Source organism: Balearica regulorum, chromosome 6 (genome assembly GCF_011004875.1).
Source record: "Balearica regulorum gibbericeps isolate bBalReg1 chromosome 6, bBalReg1.pri, whole genome shotgun sequence".
Lineage (NCBI taxonomy): Eukaryota > Metazoa > Chordata > Aves > Gruiformes > Gruidae > Balearica > Balearica regulorum.
In genome coordinates, this window is record NC_046189.1 from 832,095 (window position 1) to 842,870 (window position 10,776).

The following is a 10,776-nucleotide window of genomic DNA, read 5'->3' on the forward strand; positions in this document are numbered from 1 at the left end:
GCTCTGAGTACCAGGCGACGCATCACTCTGCACTCGCTCTGCAGGTACCTTGGAATGAGCTGCAGGATGCGATCAGCCTTTATGCCAGGCTGGGCCACGAGCTGAAACACACAGAGCAGTGAGAGGGGAGTGCCTTACTGGCAGGACCCCAGCACCGTGCAGGGCTGGCTCCAGCTGGCAGCACAGGGCACGGGCACCATCCCAGGCAGCCGAGCCCGAAGGCAGTAGTGGCTGCAGGGGCACGCGGGACAGGTCATTCGCCCGCTCCGCTGTGGGCCTCCCAGCCCTCGGCACCTTCTGACTCCTCAGCCTGAGGAGCCATGATGGAAGAGCGAGAGCTGCCACAAGGGGGACACAAAACGCAGGAAGGGACAAGCGTCACCCCAGCAGCAAGGAGCCAAGGGCACGCAGCGCAGACCACCCCCTGCCCCAGCACCACAGACTGGGCTCCCCCCGCAGCTGTGGCTACGAGAGGGCAGAGTGGCTGGAGGCAGCTCAGCGAGGCAGCGCTCGCCATCAGGCTCACCTCGAGAAGGAATGCCATGGCAGGGAGCTCCCAGCGTGTCTCCTTCCTCCTCAGCAGCTCAACCAAGTAGTGCGTGATCCGGTTACGCATCTTACTTGACATATGGCGCATCTCTCTGGCAGGGGGAAGAAGGCACCGTTGGGCCTGAGCAGGGCAGGCAAACCTCTCTTGGCACTGACTGCTCTTTCCCCACCACCCCTCGGCCAGGAGAAAGGCAGTGCCCACCACAGCAGACGGAGCCCTCGTTCTGGGCCGTCAGCCCAGGCCCCACGGGAGGGGACGCTGGTGCTTTGGGAGGTGGCTGCTCCCGTGCGCCCACCTCTCCCAGGCTTTTCCAGTCTGCTGGGCTGGGCCATTCCTCGGTGACATGTCCCTCTCAGCCACGCCCAAGGGGATTGTGTGGGGCTCCATGTCTGCAGGGGAACAATGGAGGGGGGGGACTGGGCAGAAGGGGGCTCTCACCTGGCCAGCAGACCCATTGCGCAGTGCTGGGTCTCAGCGTTGAGGAGTGTGTCCCAGCCACGCTTCCGTTCAACGTCAAACATCACATTCTCATAGTCAATGCGGCAGAAGAGTGCTTTCACGGTCAGCACTGCAAATCTGTGTGCAGAGCAAAGCCCAGGTGATGCCGGGAGCCCTGGCCCCATCTCCAGGGCCATGCAAGGGATGGGAGGGCTGGGATGCAGTACCTGCTGGGGTTGGTGGGAAGGCAGCCTTCCTCCTGGCATTGCCTCCAGAAGGTATTGACCTCCTCTGGAATCTGCTCTGTGCTGAAGAAAATCTGGAAGAGCAGCGCCAGGAGGAGCCGGGGGAAATGCACCTGCAACATCCACGGGTGCCTGGGCGGCCGAAGGATCTCCCATAGCGCCTTGGTTGCCTGCAGAAAACAAAACACCCAGAGAGAGCACTCAGTGCCGAGACGTCCCCGTGGCAGGGCCCGAGCGTGGGAGGGTGAGGCTCAGGCGCTGCCCTGGTCCAGGGGAGATGCAGGGGGAGCAGCCGGACTAGCTGGCCCTAAACCTGTCCCTAAGCCAGGTTTCCAGCCCACCGCATGAGGCAGGGAGATGCAGTGGCGGGGGAGGATGGAGAGCCGCCCAGACCCTGGGGGCAAGCAAAGGCCTGGTCCAGAAACTCACCGCCAGGGCAAAGATGTCCTTTCTTTCACTGTCGGAGGTGGAGGTGGTGTGCAGTGGCCAGTCCTCCAGCACGCAGAGCAGCTCCAGCAGCACCTTCTCTGCAGTCGTGTCCGTGGAGGCCATCACCCTCCACATGGTCACAGCAGCTCTGCAGGCCCAGAGCTCTGGGTTAGTGGGGTCTCGGCCACAGTGCCGTGGCCCGGGCCACCCCAGGGGCCCAGGCTGGCCGCCAGCCCTGCCTCTGCCCACTGCCCCTCGCCAGCAGCACTCAGCAGGCCTGGCCCTGCGGCAGCCGTGTGCCAGGGAGGCCGTGACGGGCAGGGAGGGAGCATGGCAGCGGGCTCTGGGGCTGACATGCCAGGGCAGGGAAGCGGAGGGGATCAGAGGGTCCTGAAAAGCTCCGTCTCTCTGGCAGCCCACGTGGGATGGGCTCTACAGGCTGATGGGCTCTACAGGCTGGGGAGCCCTGAGCCCTCAAGGCGGGTGGGCCTCATACCTGTCGCACGCTGGGGCACAGTGCAGGAGGGTCACCACCACATCATGGGCATGCACGTGGGTCAGCCTCAGAAGGGTGTTGTCCAGCCTGTGCTTGGCAGACACATCCGTGTTGGACTTGAGCCACCGGTAGATGCACCTCACGATGCTCGGCACCTGGAGGAGACACATCTGAGAGATGGAGTGCTGGCAGATGGAGCCATTTCCCCAGCTTCCCCCTGGAAGTGCTTCCCTTCCCACCACACCGTGCTGGCCTCAAAGGCTGTCGGGAACCCAGTGGACCCGGCTTCAGGGGCCACACGATCCCCACGGGGCTCACAGGCTACTTACATGCTCCAAGGTGGAGGCATCACGTTGCACAAGTGCATCGAGCATGGCAGCACAAGCCTCCGCATCACAGAAGCCAGAGCCTGCCATGCCCTCAATAGCCCTGAGGGTGCTGTCTTCACGCTCAGTGGGCTTGAGGGATTCCCAAAACCCCTGCAGGAGAAGGAAGGGCAGGGAAGAGAGGCATGTCACACCGAGCGTCCCAACAGCGGTGCTTGGCTGAGCAGCGACAGCAGGCCCAGCCCAGGCAGGGTTGGCTGCCGGGTACCTGTGCTCTGCTGTGGGAGAGGGCACCGGTGTCTTCCTGCTCCTGCTCCTCTCCTGGCGGTTCCCAGTCTAGATCTGGCAAAGACCAAGTGCAGGCAGAGCTGAGGGGCTGCGGGATAGGCTGGAGAACACAGCCGAGCCCCACGCTTGCCAGGCAGGGCCAGCCGAGGGACAGGGGCTGCTGGGAACACTGACCCCCATCGCTCTTTCCCTGGGGATGTCCATGGGGGATGGCATGGGGCCAAGCTGGCTGCAGCCACTAGCCCCATGGCCCAGCTCAGTCACTCACCCGCCTGCAGTGGCTGGACCTGCTGCACCTCATCAGGCTGCCATGCTGGGGCAGCCCCAGCACCTTGCTGCTTCTCCTCTTTCTTCTCCCCCATCCACGCCAGCCTGGGCACGCTGGGGGCTCTCTCCGCCATCCTGTGAAGGTCTGGCCTCGAGGGCCCCTCTCACAGGAATGGGAGATGCCTTGAAAAAATGCCGTAGACGTGGGTCAGCAGGGAAGGAGGTGGCTGCGTAGGGGCTCCTCACAGCCCCACTCTGTCCCGTCCTGTCCCTTGACGTCCTCTGGGCACTGTGGGGTGGCCACATCACCACCGGTGCCCATATCACAGCGGGTCACAAAGGGCCCTGTGACATAATGCCACGTGCCCGTGCACTAGGGCCTCCTGCAGCCCCACAAACCTGCCGTGCAGCAGCACAGAACAAAAGGAGCTCCACAGGTGCCAGCTAAAGAGGCACCCTGGACCCCTCAACAATCCATCCAGCAACACATGGGCAGGAAAAAACGGTGGTTCGTGGCTGGGAGAGTATTTGTGGCCATCTCCAAGCATAAGATTTTCAGCCATCCCCACACAGGTAGCCAAGTTTGCATGAATGGGAGTCAGTGCTGAAGGGGATACAGAGGACAGACAACTTGTTTTAAAGCAAACCCAATCCATACAATGGGGGTTTTTCTTTGGAGTTGTTCCGAGCGTAATACACTGTGTGATTAAATTAATAGCAGGCTGCTCATGGACTGATAACAAGCTGCACCTGCAGTATCGTCAGTGATCACCCAAGGTCAGCACTGAGGCAGACTGAGAAGTGCCAGGAAGATAATTAGGGGCCTGGAGCATCTCTCATATGAGATGCTTCCAAGGTGCAGGGTCTCAGCTCAGCTGAGAAATAGTGTGCTTTGTTGACACGTCCTTCCTTGGTCGATAGTCTCCAAATTGGAAGAGATGTAAAGAGTGATAACGCAAACTAGTTGGTGAACATAGCTGGAGAGCTTGCACTGCTGCCTCCGTGCCAGTAGTCCGCATACAAGCAGATGAGGCTTTAATCTCCTCGGTCTTTACCTTCTGCAGCTCAACTGACTCAGGAAGACTGGTATTTATCTTCACGTTCGTCCTGGCTTTCAGAAGGGACAGAGTTAATTTTCACAAGGAGCTGGGAGGGTACACAGCCAAGACAGCTGACCCAAACGAGCGAAAGAGATATTCCATATCGTGATGTCATGCTCAGTATACAAGGGGGGAGCTGGCCAGGGAGGAGGAGTCACTGCTCGGGGACAGGCTGGACATGGACTTCTGGGCAATGAACAAGTTGCATTGTGTATCACCCGCTTTGTATATTCTTTTATAAGTACTGTTGTTGTTATTTTCCTCTTCCTTTGCTGTCCCAGTAAATTGTCCTTATCCCAAGCCATGAGTTTTACCTTTGTCTTCTGATTCTCCTCCCCATCCCACCAGGGTGGGGAGCAGTGAGCAAGTGGCCGCATGGTGCTTAGCTGTGGGCTGGGGCTAAACCATGACAATGTTTGAAAAGGAGGGGAAAAAAAAATTCAGGATCTTACCTTTTTTCTTCATTTGATATTGAACCTGACAGCTAGCAAAGGTTTCTGTTAATTTTAGTCAGACGTAAAAGCCAGGGTCTGTTCCTGGACAAAAGGTTGCCATGAACGTATGTTTATTGATGGAGAGATCATGTTGGTAACAGAAGATATCTGAACTATGGGCATGTGTTGCTTTCAGGATGGCTCCAGCCCTCTTCTTTACCTGCATTCTCTGTCTGATCCTTTCTCAAGCCCCTATTTCTTCATCCTCCATGGTTCTCCCCTTTGCCAGTGGGTCAGACTGCAATCTCCCAAAACCGCAGGCCTCTCGTCCTACAGCCCAAAGAGACAAGGAGACAAAGTACACCAGGTCAAAGTTACCTCATTTGTAGCACAATAAAAGCACAACCCAGAAGGCCTGTACCTCCTCAGCAAGGCATCAGTTCTAGTGACGATGCCGAAAGTGGGGATACCGTGGGCACAATTGCACGTGGTCTGGCAGAAGGCTTGGGGAAAAGCGGCCATAAGGGCTTCATACTGACTTCCCAGCCTCATAGCAACGCATAGGAGCTTGAGGTGCAGCATGTCACCTTGGCTGCCTTTGATGGTCAGACTCACATTCCATAGTCAAATGTCTCAAGCCACCTGCATCTGTGCCATCATGATGGGACCCAAGCCTTGAGGTGCATCTGCTGTACCTTTCCTTCATGCAAGCACCTTAAAAACACGTGAATGATCTTCTAAACTCTAAATCCAAGACTCACTAGGAACAAACCATAGCAGTGCTGTTTTTCAGCACAGAGCACGTGAGAAATGTGGGGGTTTGTATGCTCCAGGAGAGGAAGGAGTAGCAGACCCTGAAGAAAGGCAGAGACTCAGGTGGATGACATTCAGTGATGGAGGGAATTAAGCACATTGCTTTGCTCTGCTTGAGAAGATGGGTCACATTGGGATGCCCTAGAGCCAAAGCCTCTGACAGCAACATGGGGTGAGCTCACAACCCATTCAAAGATGAGCAAGAAAGAATCAGAATTGTATGAGCATGTGCCGAATTGGTAGCTGCTGAAAAGATGTTCACAAGCTTAGACTTTGCTGCTAGAGGATCCTACTCTGGTCTTGCTAGAGGCCGTTCCCTGCCAATGCATGGCCATCCATTGTTCCTGTATCAAATCTTCCGGACCCGTGGGAACAAGTCTGCCTGGTGTCCATCTGGCAGCAGAAATTGGCAGAACATGTCTGCTTCCAGCACTTCTCTCGGCTGCTCCTTCAGCGTGGTGACGTCACAATCAGAGACACAGAACAGGTTCTCATCCCAGAGTTATCCCCGTCCTCTGTACTCCCCGAAGTAAGTGTCTCCCTTGTATTCACCAGGGAACCTCCCTGTTCATGGCTGTACGCTTCCCTGCACAGCAGGCACCTATTTGGATTGGATATCAACTGCTGGTACCAGCTGAAAAAACAGCAACTGGAGCGTTGAACACCAGAGACTGGGCTTCAGTTTTTCCACAATGCAAGAAAAAAGCCAAAAGAACACAAGGAAACTTGAAAGTATCTCTGTACAAGTCTAACTTACTTGCGAAACTCAGCAGCTCATGATGTTTTTGTGCTGCACGTAATCACTTCCATGAAAAATCACTCCAGGAAGGAACAACAGCTTCCGTATTCTGACAGATACCAACAAAGTCCTCCAGTTCCTCCTCACAACAGCCACCTGCAAAAGCCCAGACATCCATGCACTTTGCCCACTTACAGAGAAGTCACCCAGGGACACAGGTCTTTGGGGGAGGAGATGGGTACCACAGTTGTCAAGAATCAGTGGGGTGGCAAGTCGTCTTCTGCGAGGACACACTCTCCACCATACCCACTGATTTCAGTATATCTGCGGCAAAAGGTGTCAGATGACCATTCGTGCACAAATTTTACATCGTTTTACAAACACCACATTTACGATTACCACAAGCCATGACTTCTTTCAAGGAGGCCATGCCAGCTTCTGTGGAAGTCCCCGTGTCCTTCCCGCTGAGGCTCCTTGGGCAGCCATCGGTGCTCCTTCTGCTGAAATGATCAGGCAGAAGAAGGGCCCATCAGCGAGGTGAGGGTTTACTTGTTTTTTGAGCTGTTACTAGGGTTCATTTCCAGCTGTCTTAGACAGTTTTGAGAATGAATCCTTCTCCCAGACACAATACAGTTGGTGAATTGCAGCCATATCTCAGCTGTGGCTGGAGGGGATGGGTTGGGGGAGATGGAAGCAGACATTTTGCCTATACTTGGCTTCTTGAAAGAGCATTTAGAGCATGGCAATGCAAGAATAACTGAGGAAACCCACATGAGCCTATAGGACCATGCATTAACAGCAGTACAAGGGACATCTTTCACTGCATTTACTGTCCAGGCTGTCCCACAGCCCTGTTTCTGCTATGACCTGCACACAACCAGGCGAGTACAATATTTTCCAAGGCACTATGGTGGCAGCTTTCCCAAAGCAAGTGATGGTTCTGGTTGGCTCTAGTCCTGGCTGCCCAACTCGGCAAGTTTGTAAAGGGCCCAGTTTTGGAAAAGCAGAAACAAATTCTCCGGTGAAGTGACTCGGGCTGAACATCTAAAACTCACAGGGCTCCTCCCTCTTGCCTGCGAACAAGATCAGTCCACATCTTTCCCACTCACAAGCCTCCCTCCTCACCTAAGTCAGGGGGCTCCTTGGATTGCACCGGACCAATTCACAATTGCTATGTTTGACCTGCAGTGCTACGTACTGGCCAGCACACGTTGATCCATCTAGCTTTATTTCTCCCAAGTCCCATATCCAGTGTGCACATAACCAGCAATGGGCTACAGTGTTCACACTGGCGATGCTCAGAGGTGCCCCTTCTGGCTGTGATATTAAAAAGCCATACGCACCCCATTTCCTCATGCGAGGCCTTTGAAGAATAGCTCCTACGCTTCATGGAGCACCGTGTTTTATTCATGAGTCTGCCGAAAGATTCAAGGCTCTTCCAGAGTAACATCAGGGAGAATGTAGCTACTTCCAAACATATGGCCCCAGAGGGGGAGGTCCTACCAAATCACCTGTGTGTCCTCGGGGCACTCCGGCATCTCCTCCCCTCAGGGCCTCCCAGCAAGCCCAGTTCTCAGGGCCACCCATGGGCAGGACCTTGTTACAGGGACACCAAGCCTTGGCAAGAAGGACCTCCAAGTCTGCCTTGCAGCACAAAACCCCTTTTTCTCCCAGAAAAAATTATTTATTATTATGGTATAAAATAATTAATAAAATTTTGCTATACATATTATTAATGATATTTGTTCAGTGAGAGCAGTGCACATGAATCGGCTTCATTTGTGTTCCTTTTGAACACCTTGGTTCAGTGTTCTGTGACACAGCGATGCGCAGGTCCACTTCTGGGTTCAGTGTAGTTGGGTACTTGGTTTAATGGCTGCCCTCACTGGGAGAGAGACCTCCCGCGGACACAAAGGTCCAAATGCCAGAGGGGCATTGTGGGCCGTGCTCGCTGCATCCTGATGGACTCCTCTGTCTCCCAGTCCCGCCTCCTCAACTCTGCAAAGAGTTTTGCTGAAAGTCGGCCAGGAAATTTCCCCCATCCTGGATCTCGCTCGGTTAGGCTTGCAAACACATCGGGAGGTCTTGGTGCCTTTTTCTGTTCTTAACAAGCGGCTTCAAAACCCTCTGACACCCTTTGTCTGGGAGATTTTTTAAGCAGGTGAGAAAATTCTGTCTCCGAGCTTTGGAAGCATACAGCCAGGAGAGCTTTTAGGGGGGACGTGGCAGCAAACCCACTTGACGGCAATGTCTCCAAAGGCCTGTTTTCAAAATGCCTTCTCCGCAGCACGGTTCCCTCCCGCAAGCAGGTACTTTCTCACTCCTTGGTCACATGTCACCTTCACCTCGACGGGACAGATTAAGGGCGTTTGTTTTTTTGAAAGTATCTGTTGGGTAGCATACTCCCGAGAGCCCCTTGTCCTCACAGAAACAGCCAGCAAATCTGGAAGACGTGTCTTTTTGTGCAAGAAAATGCACAACTCGCCTTCACATGCGACAGCTCTTCCAAGTGCTTTGCCACGAGAGGACCAGCGAGCAAACCCCTGTGTGGCTCACAAGTTTTCCCTGGTCACTCCCCATCTCACCATCTTTCTTCTTAGATGTGATTAGAAGAAAGTCCCCATGCGTTTCCTTTCTCTCCTCTATAAAACTGAACCCATGATGTTGCACCTCTCACCCCAGCACCTGGCTGGCGGGCTCCTGGCACCCATCTCAGCTCCCACTGCCCTTCCCAAGTGGGTGCTACACGGGGCGGTTGCGCTGCTCCGTCACACTCTGCCTCTCGCCATCGCAGCTTTTTTACGTGGCAGCCTCCTGGGACAAGAGCAACGGCCTCGCTCCCGGAGCGGACGTCCCTCGCGGCTGCTGCACCTGCGTCGCCCCGCCGTGTTTCCCTCCAGGCTTCCTTCCCTGAGCGGTCCCACACACGCACCAAACAGGTCGCCACAGACCACAGGAGCCTCTTGGCTGTAGCGCTGGGAGGCGGCAAAGCAATGGCCAGGATGTTGCTGTTTCAACCAGGCTCGGCTGATGGAGCACTTCTCTCTCCCGTCCATGGTTCCCTGTTAGGCTCTGTGGGCATTTTGGATTGAAGGGCTGGAGGAGGGTGTCCATGGGACAGTGAGTGCTCACCCTGGCAGCACCAGCCTCTGCCCTCAACGAGGAAGCCAGCCACTGCGGCAGCAATCAGAGCAGGCGGTGGATGCTCCCGCTCCCGGGGAAGAGCCTGCGGCACCCACCCCTCAGGCACCCATCCCTCGCGTGAAGGCACAGTGCCCAGCAGAGAAACAGGCTGGCGCCTGGTGCAGCAGGGGCAACATTCTTCTCTCCCAAGGCTTGTCCTTAAGGCCTCCAGCAGCCTCAGAGCTCTGGGGTGTTGGGCGCACAAACCCACCCTGGGGGCTTGCAGCAGTGCTGGCGTACCTCGATCAAACCTTCCCTCATCTGGAAGCTACTAATCTCATGGAAAATCAGACACGTCTCATATACATCTGTCTCAGCAGCTCCCTTCTCTGCCTCCCACCCCACAGTGTGCTTCTACGATCACGTTAGGGCTGCCCTCGCTCCCCTCCGTCTCTTCGCACAGCTCTTGTGCCAAAAGACGGCCAGCTCCAGTGCTCCCGCACCAGAGGCCGTGGGGACACAAATGGCCTGGAGCTGCGGGCTGTACCCCACCCAGCCCTTGCCACGGGAGACGTGAGCGCTGCAGAGCGGGTGCACGGAAGGGAAAAAGCTTTTCCTCTCCTTTCCTCTTGCTCTTGCAGGCTGGCGGAGCAGCTGGCACCTGTGGCCAGGCCACGGGCTGTGGCGTGTCCAGTGCTGCCACTGGCTGCTGGAAAGCCATCATGGCTGGTTACTCTCTCCTGAGGAGGGTCCTGGTTGCTTCCGGCTTTGCCGCTTGTTTACTCTGCAAAGGAAGGACACGCAGAAGGCAGCACCTTCTCCGCAGTCCCGTACTCAGAAACCATTGCCTGCCACATGGTCACGCCAGTTCTGCAGGCCCTGAGCTCTGTGTCAGCAGGGTCTTGGCCACAGCGCTGTGGGCTGGGCAACCCGGGGGCCCGGGCTGGTCGCCCGCCCTGCCTCTGCCCACTGCCCCTCGCTGGCAGCACCCAGTGGGCCTGGGACTGCGGAGGCCCCGTCTGCTCCTCCTCCCTCAGCCAGGCCAGCCTAGGCACATTGGGGGTATCCCCACCATCTTGCCAAGGCCTGACCTCGAGGGCTTCTGCCGCAGGGACGGGAGACACCTCCGGGAAGCACCACAGAAGAAGGGTGGCAAGGAACGAGGTGACTGCGTGGGGGCTCCTCATGGCCGCCTGCCCACAACGCCTCAGGGCCTCCTACCACTTCATTCCCTCAGGGCTTTCCCACCACCCTGCTGATTCAGGGCCGTCCGCTGCCCTGATGCACCAGAAGACACCCCACCACCTCGTCCCCTCACGACCTCCCACCACTCTGTCCCCTCTGGGCCTCCCCAGCACCTCGTCCCCTCACGACCTCCCACCACTCTGTCCCCTCAGGGCCTCCAGCTTCCATGACACACCTGAAGGTGCCTCACTGCCTTGTCCCCACAGGGTCTCCCCCCAGCCCAGCAAACCTGCCCTGCCACGGCACAGCACTGAAGGATCTCCACAGCAGCCGGCTAAAAAGG